At 43.9% G+C, this 18608-nt stretch overlaps 1 protein-coding gene across 6 annotated transcripts in view; it reads right to left on the bottom strand.

The window, feature by feature from the left end:
• The window catches only part of XYLT1 (xylosyltransferase 1), a 214397-nt gene that overhangs the window by 94626 nt on the left and 101163 nt on the right, over positions 1 to 18608 (bottom strand). The gene's annotated exons all lie outside the window — the stretch shown is intronic.

Raw genomic sequence — 18608 nt, 5'->3', positions numbered from 1 at the left:
CTGAGACCAACCTCATTTCGGATGGAGCAGGGGTACACAGGTTTGTGAGCAGTTGGTAACTGGAGAACGGTAAAACAGAGGCACTTCTGTGGCCTACCTGAACCCCCCATGGGCTGCACCACTTTGTGCTGCAAGTTTCTGTGGACAGGGGGACAATGGGTGTCCCACAGGCCAGGCCATATGCCTGTGTGGCCTGCTGTGCCCGCAGGTGGAGGGAGGGGATCCCTCCCCTCTGCTCAGTGTTGGCGAGGCTGCACCTGCAGTCCTGTGTCCTGTGCTGTGTGGGCGTCAGAGCCCTGCACAGGTTGCCCACAGAGGCTGTGGAGTCTCCTCCTTGGAGATCTCCAAAAGCCGCCTGGACACAGGCCTGGGCCCCCTGCTTGGGGTGGCCCTGCTGGGGCAGGAATTAGACCAGATGGCCCTAAAGACGAGCTTGGAGCCAGGCAGGCAAACTGTATGGCTGTATAAATGCTAACCCTGGAGAAGGGAGGTGTGGGACAACAGAGGGGGTATAGGCACTATGTCCTCCAGCTGCAGCAGAGAATGAGGAGGGCTCAGGCAGAAGTGTGCCCCCTTCAGCAGCACTTCAGGCGTGGGTGGCCTTTGCCACCCTTTGTGCTGGCTTGAGCTGGTCGTATTCTCATGAGGATCGGACAGGCATGAAAGAAAACCTCAGCAAAAGGGTTGAACTGATTATCAACATGCACAAGGAACAGTAAAACGTTTGACTTCTCCCAAACGCTGGTGAGACCCGGCTACACGGCTCCCTTCAGACCTTTGCAAACACTCTTCTGGCACGCAACCAACAAATTGAATGAATACATTAACAGGAGAAAGAGATCATAAGACAGAAAAGAAATAGGAGGACTATCCCAGGGATCCTTGAGAGAACAGAGAACACGGCAATCTGTTCTAGAAGACATGAAAGTCTAGACCAAGAAGCACTTATCCGTGTAAACGAACATAAAACAGGAGCCTGTCTGATAGCCAGCAGCAGGTGAGGTTGAGCTGCTTGGCTCCAACCACAGAAACGTGTCCTCAGCTACCAGGGGACAGAGTTTTAGACCCAAATATCTCCACTTACTAAAGTGTTCAACAGCAGATGAAACAAAGTGGGAATTGTTACTAAAAAATCTGAAGGCAGGGTAATAAATATTGGTAAGACCTTTTTCTGTTCAGTTTTCTTTCCACTCCTGATAGACGTAATAACCAAAGTTCAGAGGTTGCCAAATGACAGCATCAGCTAACGATGACAGATGGGAGTCATTCTTAGCACCTATGAACCACATTTCATATTCCAAACATTTTACCAACATTACCTAATTGTTTCTCCCACCTCTTCTGTGAGAAGCCATTTAACAGTCAGATTATACAGACAAAGGAGGCTGAGATAATGACTTGTCCAAGGTCACGCAGTGAGCCAGTATCACTTTGACCTCTACAACTCAGCAATGAGAAATGTTTGAATAGTTTATTCATTAAGATGTGTTTTTGTGAGTGACTGAAGTGATGCTCTCACCAAGAATATCTCAGCTTGCAAGTAGCTTTAGCTATCACACATGGTATGCAGAGGCTTTAAAAAAATATCAGACAAAATATTTTTTTTTGAAAAAGTGCATCTTTCCGAAAAAATGTATGTTTCTAATTCTTAAGGGCAAAAAGTACATGTAAAATCAAATTCTTTTCTGTCTTTTTATAAAGCAGAGAAAGTGTGTTTTTTTAATCTCAGTGAGAGAAAACAGAAACACAAAAAAAGTTTCAAGACAGCACTTGATCCCACGAATGACCAAACAAAAAGAAAACATACTTATCCTATATCTCCAATATATCTTCAAAGAAAAAGACCCCTGAACCCAGCAGCAAACTGCAAATAGAGCAAGACAAATGTGAAGTTTATTAACATCGTTAAAACATCTCTACCAAGGTGCCGCTGAGTAATGGGCTGATACTTCAGATGTTTGATAGCTGTCATGTTTCCTGTGTTGTTCAGCCAACTTGGAAACCTCAGGTTAGTGATGCTAGTGGTACATTTTGACTTGCTTTAATTTAATGCACTCACAGCAACATCTTGCATTTGTATACATGAAATAGCTCTGAAAATTTAACTGTTCTGCAGTTATGTTTCCTCTAAGCTGCTGCTGGAACTCACCTTTATTTCTCATTGAATACTTAAACGCAAGATGCCCCGCACTGCTGCCCAGCCGTGGGTACAGCTCAAGCAAATTGCCAGCAGGCACAGAGATGCTGGCAGCAGCTCTGGACACGGCTGCACTGCGGTAGGGAGGGAGCCAGCAAACCCCAGCCCGTTTCAGGAAATGGCTGTTACTGTTCCCAGACCAAAACAGATCTTATCTTTGAGTTCAGTCTTGGGTTTAAGCCACCGTCAGAGAGCAAGCCTCTCTCTGTCTGGTGTGCACAGCCACGTCAACACAGAGTGCAGCCCCTTCTTGCGTGGGTGACTGCTAATGTCTTTCACATTTTGGAAATTGGTTGAATGATTAGGATATTTTCTCATATGTGTATGTATATACATACATACATACAGCTATATGCCTCATCTAACTTACACAGACTGCAAAGAACCAGAGCAAACACTCTGATTATTCTTTAACACTTATATAGGATCCCTTTTTGAGGGCAGCAAGCTGTACCCAGCTTACAGTGAGGCAGGAACCTGGGGCTATGGATACCTGGATGGATAAATGTGAATGACTGAACGAGACACAAAAAGGTTGAGGTCACTGCATGGATGGCGAGATCCCTAATCACACCTGGTCACTCTGACATCCACGAGGCTGTAGGATCAGCCAGCCAGGTCCTGGTGATGGGGATGGAGCAGTGCCCCTGCGAGGCTGAAGAAACCCACACCTGGCTGGTTCGCACAGTGTGGGGCTTGGTACAGATTGCTGCTCCTCCTTTCTAGCCATCAGCACACTTAAGGCCACCCACTCTGAATCTACAAGCTAATAACGTTTACTTCACACTTATGAAACAGCCATGTAGATAGCATCTTGATGGCAACGGCTAATTGGGTGCACAAAAGTGTGAAAGTAAACAGCAGGCTCTTGCCTTGCTTTTTTTTTTCCCCTTGGTTATATGAAGCTTAAATACAAGAGGCATCCTAAGTGCTACTAATTCCATTAATAAAATTTTTATGCCCCAAACACAGCCTGAGCTATTCTTTTTAAGTAGTCCTTAAACTTCAACAAGTTGCATATGTGGAATGTGAAGGAAAATACGAAAAAGCAAATTAGAACTTTATGTGTTGGGTTTCAATGACAGCAGTGTGCAAGAGCTACAGGGACACGGCTCTGCAGTAATGGAAGTGCCCTTATGGTTAGTTTTCCTTGGTAATGCAGTTTAAAGCACTTTCCATCTGTAACTCAAGCATTCCAGCATGCAGCAAGTCAGGGCCAAAATACCTGGCTACAACGATGGGAAAAAGTCTGTCTTCTTCATTAGCCTCTTTCCAATGTCTCTAAAGGCGATGCTGCGACAGGATATTTCCGTCCATCTTGGCAACTCTCTCTCTCAGCCTGACTCTTGCTAAATGATTTTCCTCTCTAAGCTAAAAATATAAATAAATAAAAATCCTAATCTGTACGGCAAGCGGCATGTTGATAAAGGAGAAAGGAGAGGAGAGCAGACTTCCACCATTGTTTGTTTTTAGTGATAAGTCTTCTAACACCCACATGAAAAACTGCTGTGAAATTTATCCATTGGTAGAGGCCTTTCAGCCCCAACCTGATGACCCATCCAGAACTCTCTGTAGCACGAAAAAGCCTCGAAGGATGAGGTGTGGGCCCATTCCTGTTACAAATAGCTTCTGGCATGATAGGAGTGGTAAAAAGCTGTGATGAAACCTCAGGAGAAAAAAGCAAAGTAAACAGAGGATTTACCGCCGTACGGTTCACCTCTTTAAACTCTTCTTCCCCTTCAAGTGCTTTCCTCCCCTCCGGGAAATGCTCTTCCGACTTTACACGCTGGAATTTGAGAGGACAAATATATCATAAATGCTTCAAAGGCAGACACAAAACTGAGCTGGGCTTTACCCGCTCCCTGCCAGGGGGCACAGAGGAGACCACAAAAGCTCACTGCAGAGATAGGAGGAACCAGGGCTAAAAATACAGCCCAGTCTGCAGAGCAACTGTGCCAACCAGGAGCTGTATGTATATACACATATATATTTATATATACACATAATGTATATATATACACACTGACAGATGAAAGGGCATGTAACAAATGCCATAGTTGGTCACAGTCAGATTCCAGCCTCGCACAAGCCCAGGGCTCCCACACCTGCTGACGCAGATATTAAATACCACCAAGCCAGAAATTGTCATTCCCTTAATGCTGCATTTCTCTCTCACAACTTTCACCAGCACCAGGCACGATTTGTACAGCGTAATTGTTTCAAGATAGGATCCATACGTGACAGCAGGATGCACGTGGTTTGCAGGGTGGGGGAAACAAAGCCCAATGCTCAGAGCTTGAAAGCCTAAAAGAGCAGCAGCTGCTGACAATAAACTGTGTTCGTCTGCAAAGTTTGGGGGCACAAGCAAAAGCAGCACATCTGGGGTTAAGCTGGCTACAGGAAGATGGGTTTAACTTGCTCTGCAATATTTACTTTACAGGGCTGGATTCATTGCAGCCTTTATATGCCATGGATGTCTAAGCTACTCAAGTCAGGACAAAGTCATTCTGGAGAAAGATGACGGAGAAACCAGGAGTTGCACCATGGCACTGTGGCAGTACCACGGGACGTACATCAGTGGGCTTGCTGTTTGAAAGGTCATCCAACTTTTGTCTAGTTTTCATTAACTAGATACCTTCAATACCTTCTCATCGACCTGTGCTTGCAAACTACATTGAATATACTGAAAAAAAATTGGAAAATTATACCAGGACCAAATTAGAAGAAGAGAGCCTATTAATACAGACTGTACGTAACCACAAAGATCAAAGCCATTTTTCAAGCCAACACCTAACAATGCTATTTTTTTGTCGTAGCACAAACCTAATCTCGTTCACAGACTGCTCAGAAAAGATATTATGAAAATCACCATTTTGGTCGTTGTAAGGGAATAATTTCCTGGTACAGCCACTGATCAAAATAGGCTCTACCCAAAACCACCTCATTCGAGAGGGCTCCCCTATAATAATCACTCAGCATTACAGGTTTCAAACACAACACATGCTGCCCAAGAGCCTAGGTACTTGACCTGTGTTTCCATTACCCTCCTGGCAAAACACTCCCTTGCTGGCTGATCCCACCAGTGCTTCTCTGGCAGCTTGGGAGCACCGTGACTTCCTGCCAGGGACATTTACTTCTGGCGGGCCTTCGTGTTTGTAGCTTGGTCAAGAAATGCCCCACTCCTGCTGCCAGTGAAAGCCATTCTGCTGTTGTGGAGGAGCACAGGAACAGGTCAAAGTATCCCCCCCATTTTAAAAGCCAACTCTGTTTATAGCTTTTATAAAGAAACCTTTGGAGGGCTCTCCTTGCTGTGCAGCACCACATTTCAAAGCTCACGTGTGACACTGTGGATGTCTGTCAACTAACACAGGCCTGAGAGAAGGATTTCCACAAACAGTCCGAGCTGTATATGGCCCTCAGAAGCTGTGTGGAGCGGCAAACTGCCGAGTGCTCCATGGCGGGAGCGTCCATCCTGACAGGGAGAGCTTTAATGACACCGGGCCTCTGCGTGTGTGCAGGCTGCGACTCAGCAATAACAGGGGAACTCTCCCAAACTGGGAAGGAACACTCTGTACCCAGCAGTGAGCATGAGATCACCGCCAATTACATGCTGATTGCCACTGATGCTAAAAATAACAATATAACATTAATGAAAAAATGTTTTAAGCTTGGAGCCATCGCATGTAGCGAGAGTCTGACTTCTGCTCCAAACCCTGCTCAGGCTTCAATTCACCCAACTCCATCCTGAGTGTGTTTTATTAAAGTATCTATCACCCAAAATGTATGCTCTTTGGCATATTAGCCACTATTTCTTTGGCGACTGAGGGTCTGAGGCTCAGGTTCTGTGAGCTTGATTAGGTTTGAGGTCCCATCTGCCCCAGGTCGCTGCAGAGGCAGGGACGCAGAGCCTTGGTGATCCATCGGGAAGGCCTCAATGGACTGACGCTGTCCTCTTGGACAGACCACACAGCAGCCGCCCCTCACCTCACCTGGTGCAAATATAGAGAATCCAAACTCTTGACAGCCGTCTCTAATGATGACAGCACTTTAATGACAGCCTTTTAACAACCTCAAAGGCTCTGTGGGTGCAACAGGCAGCAGCTCATCTATGTACCTCCGGCCGCTGCCTCTCTCTGCACTATTTGAACCTGCATCTGTTCTACACGTTTGTGTCCCAGTCAAGCACATCCGAACATAACTGTGCATTTGGGTTTGCTCAGCTTAGAAAATCTAGGTGTCACAAAATCTTTCAGTCACACTTCTATAACCTGCGTGTTGCAAGAGAAGTGAAAGGCTGGGACTGCAATATTGACCGAGAGAAAACTGCGGTGAGCCAGCAGCTCGCTTTGGGGTGTCCCGCTGTCCGCCTGGAACACATTACCAAGCCTTTAGGAATCAACTCACGCAGTTTCCAACTGACCCTAGACGGGGTGCCTCTGCCGACAGCCAGCACCAGACGCTGTGAATGTTAATTTTGGCAGCGTGCAAAAAGCCAATGCTAGAGGAACTTCAAATCTGCTTTCAAATCAATAACCTAACGCGCAGACAAGTCAGCAGCCACAGGGACATCAGAGCGAGCACCGGCTCCGCAGGCAGCAAGGGCAGGCAGCCCTTGTGCTTTTGAGGGCTCTGACCCAAAATACTGAACCCAATGAGAAGAGTGCACAGTGAACAGTTCAACGCTGTGCAGAGCATCTCCTCCCGACAGTAAGAAAATGCTTCCTTCACAGGAGAAGTTATTCACTGTGCAATTCCTGTTATCGAGGAAGTCCCACAGGTAACATACAGATGGATGGACCACGTGCAAGCAAGTCCTGGATGGTGAACGCTCAGTTTCGCTTTATCTGGCACAACTGATTTTCTCTCCAGGATGCATGAATTGATGTCTTTTTTTTGTACTGAGAGCATATTCTCATCCTCTTGCCCTCGGCAAAGCACGGTACCTTCAAGACATGACCAGGCCAACCAGAAACACGCATATGCCACAATATAGCCACAAACCGTCCCCTAAATACAAAGCACTGGGCATGCTGGCCTTGAGGGCAAGGTATAAAAACTCCACACTATAGAAAACTGGCTTTTTTTTTTTTAGGTAACAAAGTACATCAAAACATATGTGAACATACATGGACAGTGGGCAGTCATGCAGGCATCCACAATGAAAGGAGTGCCCGGAGCTGGTGCAGACACTTGGCTCTGCCAGGGTGAGCTCTGCGGCTGCAGGGCCCAACCAGCCTGCGGAGGTGATGAACAGCTTCAAAACACACCTCAGGTATCAAAGCCCAGCAGTGACCTGGTCAGCTTGTACAGGGCCATCTATTTTGCCTGTCTTGAGGCCAAGAAGAATTTAAACAGCGCTATATGAGGAAGATAATTAAAACAATTTTCCTCTTTGTTTGGTATTAATTACAGCTCTGTGACATGTTATTTTGTAATGCTTGTTAATTGTTCAGTAACGATACCTTCCAATTGCCAGGGAAGTCAGCGGATGGCATCTCTACAAGCAAGTGCCGCTCCTGGACTAGATCCTTCCCTTTGCACTCTGGCCTTTGCACAGTTGAGGGCCATTTCTTTATCAAACTCAAAACCTTTCTCCCCAGCTGAACTACAAACATTATGCTACGGTCTTCAGAACAAGAGAAGAAATTATAAATGCCCCTCATGTTGGCTCTAAAGTCCTATTCCATCCCCTTCTTGAAACATCCCAGTTTGGAGTCTGAATCGTGACTGGCTCCTCGCTCCAAACCAGCCCTGGAAGTGCCCGAAGAAGCTGAACCTGAGCTCTGTCTGGACCAGACAGCCCAAAGCCACAGGTCTGAGACTCTGCTAACACCTCATCCAGACAAAATCATCCCAAAGAAGCTTCTTCAGACAACTTCTGCCACAGGCTGCCAAAAACATGGAGCACAATCAGCTCCCATAGCTAATTCTTGAGGTAGTTCCCTTTTCTGTAAGAATCCAAGAAAAAAAAACATCTTCTCCATCACTGTAAAGTAAGACTGACCATGCATTTGTCTGGAGTTGTCCCAACTCTTCTGTTAGATCCATACAGAAGGATGGTCACCAAAAGAATGACAGTAAATAATAATATAAAAAAAATTAAGTCACACCAAAGAATTTCTGAGGCTGTGCATGATGACAGGTATCATTGCCTCTGCTCAACATCACGGATTTCAGCATCCTTCAGACACTAATTTCAACAGCTCAGAAGGCCACTGGGCAAGGGGGGGTGATTTCCCAGGTAGAGCAAGACTCATCCTGCTGTTACCTGTCCTATCACGTCCGTGGGTTTCACACTACAATACATATCACATCCATGTGCTTCTCAATACAAACCAGGCTCTCCTCTGCCTGAAATCCTCGTGCAGCAAGAAGGGGGCAGATGTCCTGCCACTCTACCAAAATGAACATGAAATTAAGAACTTTCGTCGCGGACGTGGCTGATACGCCATGAGACCCTTGAAAAACTGGTGCTTTTGGCAGGTTTGGACAAGAGCACAGCCAAAGAGAGCAGATGGAGAAAAGACAGCAGATGTTAAAGTAGTTAGCTTTGTCCATATGTTTTTCCATTTCACTATAATAAGTACATTGTACTTTAATTGTCAGGGGCTGAAGACTTGCGAGAAACATTCTGCGAGGAACCTGTGAAGTTACTTCATGCCTGACATTAAAGAGGGAGGTACAAAAGGTGAAAACAAATGTATTGATTTTGATCTTCAAAGCTGCTCAAGATGAAAGATGTAATTGTATCAAATACAGTCTTTTCTGCTATGTAAGAAGATCATGAGAAAAAGCGATCATTTGGGTTTAGGGCAGAATTCTGATACTTGGAAAAGCACCAGTCCTTCAGGATGCAGTGCCAACAAACACTCACAGGCCCTGCCTGGCCAAGACTACGTTGTCAGACTGGTGTTTAAGGCTGCAGGGTACCGGATGGGCCACCAGGCAGCACAAAGCCACGTGGGGACCCTGCCCTGGGACATCTGCACCAGAAAGAGACTGGTTGGAGGATTATAGATCCCCTACTTTCCAAAATGTTACCATTGATATATAGATTGTTTTAAAATAAACTTCCACAGTGTGTTCCAAAACATTAGAAACAACATGGTAAAAATGTCATAAATATAAAATGCCTTTTTTTTTTTTTTCTTTTTTTGACACATTCTATTTTTACAACATGGAAAAACATTCTATTTTGAAATAGAATAAAAACGGCTTCAAAACTCTGGCTACTTTCCTCAAAACGTTTTTTCTGTTTCTTGCTAGCATGTGACTAACTTTCAGAATGATTTAGATTAAGGATTAAAACATACAGCATCCCTCAAGAGACAAAACAGATTTTCACATTTCCTCCAGCTTAGCACTGTAACTGAACGAGCAGCCATTTTGTATTAACAGCAATTTCAAATGTTCATCCAGTTATTAAAAATTCCAGAATACTACTAGAGGGACCTGTGAAAGCAAATATCCACAGTATTTTAAAAATTGCCAATTTTCTTTTCTGCTAATTCAAGCTTTTCAGGGAAATTTGTACTTACACATAAGGACTGGAGGACACCAGAGACTCATCACATTTTATTCAATCTGTAAGAGGACTTGATTTATAACCAGGAGCTGCCCCCAATTTACAAATGTTGTTCCCTTTCAAACGATGCTAGATCTCATTAACAGACTCCAGACCCACGCATGCAGCTCTTCTCTTGGCAAGGGTCCCTTCCAGTCAAATTCACCAATAGTAACATCAACACTGAGACAGCGCAGCCTTTTTTTGAGTGTCTGTATATATTTATACATACGTATGTATGTATAGCACGTATGTATCTGTACACATTTCAATAGCTTCCACGTCTGCTCTGCAGTGTGTTTCAGCTGTGCCTCGGTGCAGGCGACAGCATGACGCGCTGCTCCCTTCCCAGGCCAGCAAGCCCTCCGCAGCCGCTCCTGCTGAGCAGCTGTCCCAGAACATTTACTGGCATTTTCAAGCCTCCTGGCCTCATTTCAACTCAACCACATCTTTGAACAGAATTCACCACAAAACTAGGAAAGAGATGAGGCCTGACAGTGCAAAATGTGGTTTTTGAGGAAGCTCAGGAAAACCCTGGAGGCTTACTTGTCTTTTTTTTTTTTTTTCCCTACAGCTTCTTCCCAAGGGAAGGTGGATCATATAATCCTCCCAAAGCAGAGTTCAGACATGAAGAAGCTTACAAAGAAGTCAGCACTTTCTCAAGGGAAAGGTAATTTAAATGACTTTTCATAGTAACATCTATTATTTTGCAGTCCTTGAACAGGACCTCAAACAGCCCTTGAAAAAACCTGCTGTTTTGGAGAGCAAAAAAGCGATGGATACTCACACCCCGAAACTTTTTAACGGGTGCTCCTGGCTCCTGCCGGAGAAGGCCTGGCCCTGGAGATGGCCCCAGGCTAGGCCTTGCCCTGTGGCGTGAGGAGCTGGGCAGGTGGTGATGGTTTCTCCTGAGGGTAATCTAGGTGGTATTTTCTCCTGAGGGTTATCCCGATACTGAAATGGAAATGGGATGCTCTGCATTTTTAATTATCAGCAAATTGTACTGCTTAATTATCCAACAAGGGCACCCCAGAGAGATCATCCTACACAAATACAGAACACAAAATGTTTACAGGATTAATGCTCAGGCATTTGAATGCCTGCAGACAAGATAGCCACACTGCACACCCCCTGCCAGCCAACCTGTTCATCAGTTCCTCAACTCACCAACACATTTCTTCGTACCTTCCCCTCTCAGTGACCCATCCCATAACAAATAACACGGTTATTTGAACTGAATTCCTTTGCTTTCATCTTTATGTCTTTCAGCCAAAATTCAGCCAATATACACTTTATATCTTTCAGAGGAGTAGTAAACACTTGAAATTGCTTCCTGGTGACTTGTTATTAACTAGATTCCAACTAAATTCATCTGGAGAACTATTCCAACTCACATCTAAACAATCTTGAGCAGCCCAGGGTGAACTGCTGAGATACACAATTGGATTTCTGGCAGCTACGGAAATTAAACATAATTAAAATATGGATGGTGGAAACCAAAGACCCCCTCACATACAAATGAAAACATCCTTGTAAAATACGGTCAGTTTAGCACAAACATATTCAGCCTTAATTAGGTAGAAAATCTATTTAGATAAATACAATGCAAAGAATAGTAATGAACTTCAGGATTACATTTTGTTACTTGGAGGGAAAAAACAACACAAATAAATGGGAAGTAATTGGAGCTTATTTAATAGTCTCAGTCTAAGAGCTTGAACAACTATAACCATTAAAGACCCTGCAGTGATCTTCTACTGATAAATGTTGTTAAATCAGAATTACAATACGACAAGCATGAAAAGCAAAGCCTATTAATATGAACAGCACTAAAAGAAACAGATTCATTTCCAGCTTTTTTCACCTGCCCAGTACCACAAGAAGTCTTTGAACCAAACATTCAGGAATGAAAGGTCTCCACATTTCCTCTCATTTTGACCGAGACTGAAATACAAACGCTTAAATAAACATGCTGACTGCAGGGTGACTGCGGGTGAGCAATGGCTATCCAGTACTGGATATGTCAAAACCAAACTTGGCATTTACCGGTCAAAAGGAGAAAACAGATCCTTTCGTGCAAGTCTCAAGCAACTGCTCCTGGACCCTAAGGACTAAGCTGGATGGATCGACGTTTGCAATGCCTTCTCATAGTACAGATCTGGTAAATTTAGCACCGCTTCTTGTTGGTGAAAGAAACTCTTCAAACATTTAATTTCCACCCCTGGAAAGCAACTTATTTCTAACCATCTTTTCTCTTTCCCATCCCCTCCCCTGAACAAAAAGATGTGCTGGGGTGGAAAGACTGTCCTCCTACTCCAAGGACTGCTTCAAAGTCTCTTTCCCCACAAGTTATTCCAGATCTGCCCAAAAATCTTCTATGCGTCTCCATCTTTGTCATCCCTGCTCTGCTGGGGAAGCGATGGACGTGCTCAGGCCAGGCACACTTCACCAACAGCCTACCCACTGGCAACCGCAAAAGTCTGCCTCCCGTCACAACTGCCTGTGGCTTGGATTTAATAGCCAAATTTTCTGCCCACGTAAACTGGCATGATTTCTGTAGGCCGATGGATGTGTGCCAACCAGTGCCAGGAGATGACTTAAATGGAATTAAATTTGAGCCCCCATTAAATTGAAGGCTCGGGCGCTAACGTTAACTCTGAAGGCTGTCCTGTCCTCTTGGCCACAGGTCAGATTGCCAGGCCTGTCAGGAAAAGGGCGGGTTGGCTATCAGCCTGTACCTGCACAGAACGTCCTGCAACCTCCCACTCGGAGCTCTGTCAGAAGCAAGGAATCACACCACACTCAGGCACCGATCACGTCCTAGCACAGACACATTCCTCACTGACAGAACTGGATGAACAGCACAGCATAGTATTGACTTAGCTAGTTGCTAGCCATAGCCTATGAATGCAGAAAACTCAAATCACAATACACCCCATTGTTTTAACTAACATTACTATGTTAGTGCATCATAAAAATGCTTCCTTCTAAGGGCAACCACGTGCCCTGCAACTACAGCAAAGGTTTATTTGCAATCTGCAGTTCATCATGTGAATAAACTACCCCAGAGACACTAAGGAAGTATATCAGCTTCTTCTGAAAGCACGGGAAAGCTCAGCCCATAAGAACACTTTTTTGCTCCTGGAGGCTGCACAGTTCAGTAGCTTTTCACATGCCACAAACGTGCTGTGCCGTACCTCGCCACGTGGCTACGGCCACATATAGCAGTATGTTTTTACAGATATCTGCCATTCTATCTCCTCACCTGTGGAAACTGCCATTCCCAACTATTCAGAGAACCAAAGCTATGGTTTGGATGTCTACCATGAAACCCTGCCCCATGCCAGCTGCGAACAACTGGCATCCCTAAGAACCTGCTCCAGAATATCCCCTCTTACTCTCCCAGTGATCTGCTTCCCATTGAGAAAACAGTAAGTAATTGCTAACAAAATATTTGATCAAAGCAGCAGCTTTGGGCTTTATTATAAAGTCATCTGCTCATTCACCCAGCAGAGTGTGTTAGGCTCCACTCTCCGTCCTCTGAGCCCTCATCCATCAGCAATACGTGGGAAATTATGCAAGCAGCTTCAGCTTCAGCCTGAGCAAGCTCCTGCTTGCACACCTAGAGGTTCATTGGATCAGCCTCTTCTCAATTAGCCCGAATTTCATTTAGAGGGAAAAAAAAAATTACTTCTACATCTAACAAGCAATGAAAAGCAGGCCTTGTCCATCATGAATTTCTCATTTGTGTCTTCCTCCTATTCCACCATTCCACAGCACCAAAATAAAGTAAATTGAGTCTGATAACTTTAAATTTGGGTCTGCAAATAGATATTATGCACATTTTTATCAGATTTACCTGGGATTTTGATCAGTCATCTACATCATCAGCACTAATCCAAAACAAGCTGAGAGTGGCAATATAATGCCACCAATAGGCAATAGTGTCATTATTTCTACTTAACTGGCATTAAATGGGTAGTGGAAATTGCAAGACGAAGTTATGACCTTTGGCTATCCAACCAGCCACTCTTTTCAGTCAATTGGATTTTTTTTCTTGATTTTGCAGCATTCATCAACTCCCAACGGCCATTGTGATAGTGGTGAAAGGCAAAAACATCTTTCATTCAGAACAGTGTTTACAGGGAGGAGCTGTTAGTGACTGATACTTTCGGTGGTGCTTTCTCTCTTGTGGCTAAGGGGAATCTGAATCATGGCTTCCCCTCTGGTTTTGTATTTCAAGCCTGGTGTGCAAGACAGGACTTAGTCTTTTACACATAGGAGAGTTTTCCTTTACAAGTATATTTAATTATCTACAGCAAACTTGATGTATGTGCTCCTGTAATACATCTTTTAAAAATAAACTTTGTTCTGAAAATTTCTTGATTGCTGGTACACAGCTTCACTTGCAGAGAGAGCGCAATGACGTACATAATACAGTCTGTGCTATTTTCCAAAACAAGTATTTCCCATTAGTATTTTTACTATGCCAACCAATCCAAATATCAAAGTGACACCTGACAAGTATAATGCTGTACATATTTACCAACAGAATAATAATGCTTCAGCAAAGCAATCTTTTCAGGGGTTTGAAATAAAGAAAATCTCTCTCAAATCTTATTTAGGATGCAAAAACTACAGATATGAGGGCATTGTCAGAACTTCCTAATGGAACTATCACTATTACAGATTTGAAGCTAACAGTTTCTAATCCACATTTTTAAGGATGGATATATCAACAACTCCACATGAAGCAATGCCTGTGACACACATGTATCACGTGCCTTTTGTGATGGGTGCAGATAAAGCACTGCCAGCTTGCAGGGGCCATTTGCTTGGTTCTTTCCCTCTATCCAAGGAAAATTACTAATATTAGCCTATTTTGTCTGCTGACCTATTACATCTCAGTCACATCATGCCGCTATGAGAGAAGCTGCAAATTCAGCAGGTTTCTGCTGCAGGTAGATCACTTCCCATGGAAGCGGCCTGTAAACCCACCGACGTCCCAGCACTTTCTTGGAAAAGCCTCTTGTGCTGGCGAGTTGCTCAGATTTCCCTTCCTAACCTCTGGGGACAAGCTGCGACCCCCGAGCATCCCCACTGCATCCACTTGCAGCTCCACCAAGCCACTGCTGCTGGAGCAAAAAGAGGCGAGAAAGAGGAGCGTCAGGCTCCCTGAATTCTCCCTTTGCCTTCCCACTTCCCCTGGCCACTGTCCCCACGCCAGGCAGGATGGCACAGAAGCGTTTACTCAGGACTGTGCTGGCTGGAATACCAATGCAGCCCAGCAATGAGCTAAAGAGCAAACAGGAAGGAGGGAAAAAGCCCTCTGCCACTCAAGAAACAAATAGCCAGAGAGGAGCTCTCCCAGCAGGTACCACATTGCAATTCTGAGCGCAGCCGTATCGGGGACCAGCTCTGGTGACAGAGAAGGCTCCTCGAGGAAAACAAGCTCCAGGTTCTTACTGCTTATAAAGGCAAGGCCACTACTTGTTGTCAGCAGATCTGAAATTGTTGCCCTTTATTATTCTTTATTAGCATCAAATTATGTTAGCCAAGCGGATGTGAAGAAATCTGATCCAAGCAGAAGCCTTCTCTAAATACTGATGTGAAGAGATGCATTCTGCATGCGATAAAAGCTGAGAATGAGCTGTCGTTTTTACTTAGTTTAACTCACGCACTGTCCTTTATAATAGCAAAAGCCTTTATCACAAAGAAACAATGTTAGCCTCTGTCTATGGCCCAGATTCTCATTTTATGCTCAAAATAATTTTATGCCCTCCAAAAGCAAGGACTTCGAAAGCCTGCGAAAATCTGCATAGGCTATTACTGGCTCCCAGAGTTGCTCAAGAGAAATTCAAAAAGAGCAGACATAGGAATCTATTAGGCAACGTTTTCTCTTGGCATTGAAATCTCTAAGCTAATGAATGCTTTGGAAAAAGCAACAAGATTACTATCATTCCTAATTCTTCGACCAAATGATGAGCTGGGAAGCTTCCAGTAAACAAGTGGTTTGTGATAATTTTATACAAGCAATTAAAGTAAGTGGAGAGTCACTTGAATTATTTTTTCCTTCCCTGTTTGTGAATAAACGTGTGCTACTTTTCCAAAATTCCCCACAGACACAGAAAATTGCAGCAGAACAGCCAGGAGTAGAAGTTGAAAAAGCCCCTGTTCATCTTATCTGCCATCAGCTGCCATGAGAGGGGGACGACAATCACAGTGTTGCACAACAGCTGTAACTACAAATTCCTCTGCTCCGTACAGTCAACAAGACTGTTCCTGTACCTAAGTGTGTTAGTTTAGTGCCCGTTTTATAGACCAAGGTGAAATGCTGACAGTCTCCACCCAGAAATCAATACAAAGGAGAAGGTCAGCTGCATCGTCCCCACGCACACGCAGGGTGTTCGGGCACAGTCATGCTCAGAAAATACAAAATAGCCTCTGGTGGCAGGTCAGTGACGGTACTGAGCACAAACCTGTATCGTGAGCTGCAACCACAGCCTCTAACAGCCACAGCCAGGTCTCCCGAGCAGAGCTCACAGCCCGATGCTCCATGTTGGCCACACCACACTCCCATGGGTGACCCAGCAATGTCATTCAGCCCCTGGCCATTCAAAGATGCCATTGGGGACTGTTTTTTAAATCACAACCAGCAATTGGTAAAACATTTGTTCATTTTTCCCTTTTTTTTAAAGCTGGAATATTCTGTATTACCGACAAAAATGCCCAGGCAGAATACAAAGATGTGAGTTAAGTATGTGTTTTTAAATGTATTGAGCAATTGGATAGTTTGCAATACTAGTTATTCTATGCAGTATCTGTATTTCGATGCAATCTCCTAGAAGAAACCAGTACTTTTTATAACAAACTTACAGGTATCTTACAAGGGGTTGTGGGAACTGGTTGGCATAGAAATTTCTGAACCTGTACAGTGACAGCCACGTCTCCCTCTCCTTCCAGCTTCCCAAATTCCTCTTGCCTTGTAACCCGCCAAATGCTTTCTTATCTAATTAAAAGAAAACCTTTCCGAAAAAACCTTTAGGAAGAAAACCTCTAAGGCTATGAACCTCCAGCATCACTTTCTCCCTCCCTGGGTGAGAAACTGGGCTTGTGGATTGATGTTAGACCCATAAGTGTGTGAAGGCAATGTCCCAGAGGGCCAGGGAAGCGAGACAATTCAATACGGAGCACCTCCCAGGAACATGGCATCCACCAGGAGGAAAGGTCTCCCACGGGCACATCAGTGGCAGGAACAAGGCGGCACTAGCAGTGCAGCAGCTGGTGCCTGATGACTTGGAAGTAGGCATGACAAAAGCAGAAAAACGCATTTATTTCTGCTGCTCTTCTAGGCATTTGGGGAGGCAGAGGGGGGAAGATGAAGAGTTTCCAACCCCAGAAAAAAAAAACATGCATCAAGTCGGATGAAAATGGCATCAGTCTGAGAATAAAATGGTTTACCCACTACACATACATATACACACACACATATATATGTGGGCAGAACCAAACGTGCAAACTGTAAGACAATTACCTGACACGAAAAAATAAGCTGACAAGTATTTGCAGGAAATAATTTAACACCAGTCCTCTTCGCAAAATGCAAAAGAAAAAAAGTCTTTAAGAAAGAGTATTTAATTATTCAAGGATTGTTTTAATTGCTATTACAAAGCAGTAGCTTTTAATTACAGATCATATTAATACAAACATGATCTGATCATGATCATTAGGAGTTACTGTAGTGCTCTTGTTCACCAACACAGCGTCTTTGTATTTAAAGTAAAATTGTGTCATTAAAAAGCCACGGGAACTTCATCATTAATGTGTGGGTAGTGTAATCTTAATTTCCTCCTGCAGATATTGAACTGAGACCAATCATGCAAGATTTTCCATTATGTAAAACAACTGTCACTTTTCATTACACAGAATATGAAGCAAAAGGAACGCTGAAATAACAAGGCTGAAACAACAGTTTTCCAGATTTAGAAAATCCCTTGGCACGCTTTGTCTAGGAGCACGTTTTTCAATGCCTACGTTTTCCCAGAAGCTCTGAAAACAGATGTAATGTCCCTTCATTTGAGTTCAATTCTAGGCCAGCAAATAACTCAACAATAGACTAATTCATTTATCCTTCATGCTGATGATGGTACAATCTCAAGTGTCTGGGGGATTTTTTTATTAATTTAAGAAAAACCTGACTGAAGATCACCGCAATTGCCAGAAGCTAAAGATTTTAGCTCTTGATAATACAACAAAAAAGGTCAAGCAGATTTAATGGCAAACTGTGTAAAACCAAAAGTAATGCCTGATTCAGAAAGAGAAAAAAACTTCAATAACAACTCATATCAAGCAAGTGCAGACTCTGACATCAACACCTAGGGACGTGAAGGAAGACGGTCAGCTTGCAGAAATGTTAAAAGAAGGGCTCAGCCCTCCAAGACCCTGTGCATTTTATGAAACCAGGCAAGAAGGAAGGAAAATGTAAAGCAAACAGCGTTATAAAACGTAATAAATGTAAAAATATCTAGGTAACTAAAGTTTAAATACACTCATCAGAATGTACATGATATATAAATGATGAGAAAGGATGAGGAGTTTCATAAACACGCTTACAATTATTCTCCAGAAAACCTGGACAGTTGAAAGAAATGAACCCTGGATTAAGCCTATTTAACACTTAGTTAGCCCTCAACTTCCTTCAGACTGTAATTTCTGACCCAATCTTGAACCTTGCTGTTTGGCATCCCTCCTGTCAGATGCCATCTACGCAGATACAATGCCCTTTGTGTGTTTTCCTTTTAATCTTGTCACATCTCTCAGCTTCTGCTTTGGTGTTCAATAGTTCAG

The sequence above is a fragment of the Cygnus olor genome, chromosome 15 (genome assembly GCF_009769625.2).
Source record: "Cygnus olor isolate bCygOlo1 chromosome 15, bCygOlo1.pri.v2, whole genome shotgun sequence".
Classification (NCBI taxonomy): Eukaryota; Metazoa; Chordata; class Aves; order Anseriformes; family Anatidae; genus Cygnus; species Cygnus olor.
The sequence above is the reverse complement of the archived record's forward strand: the minus strand, read 5'-3'. Positions and strand labels throughout refer to the sequence as shown.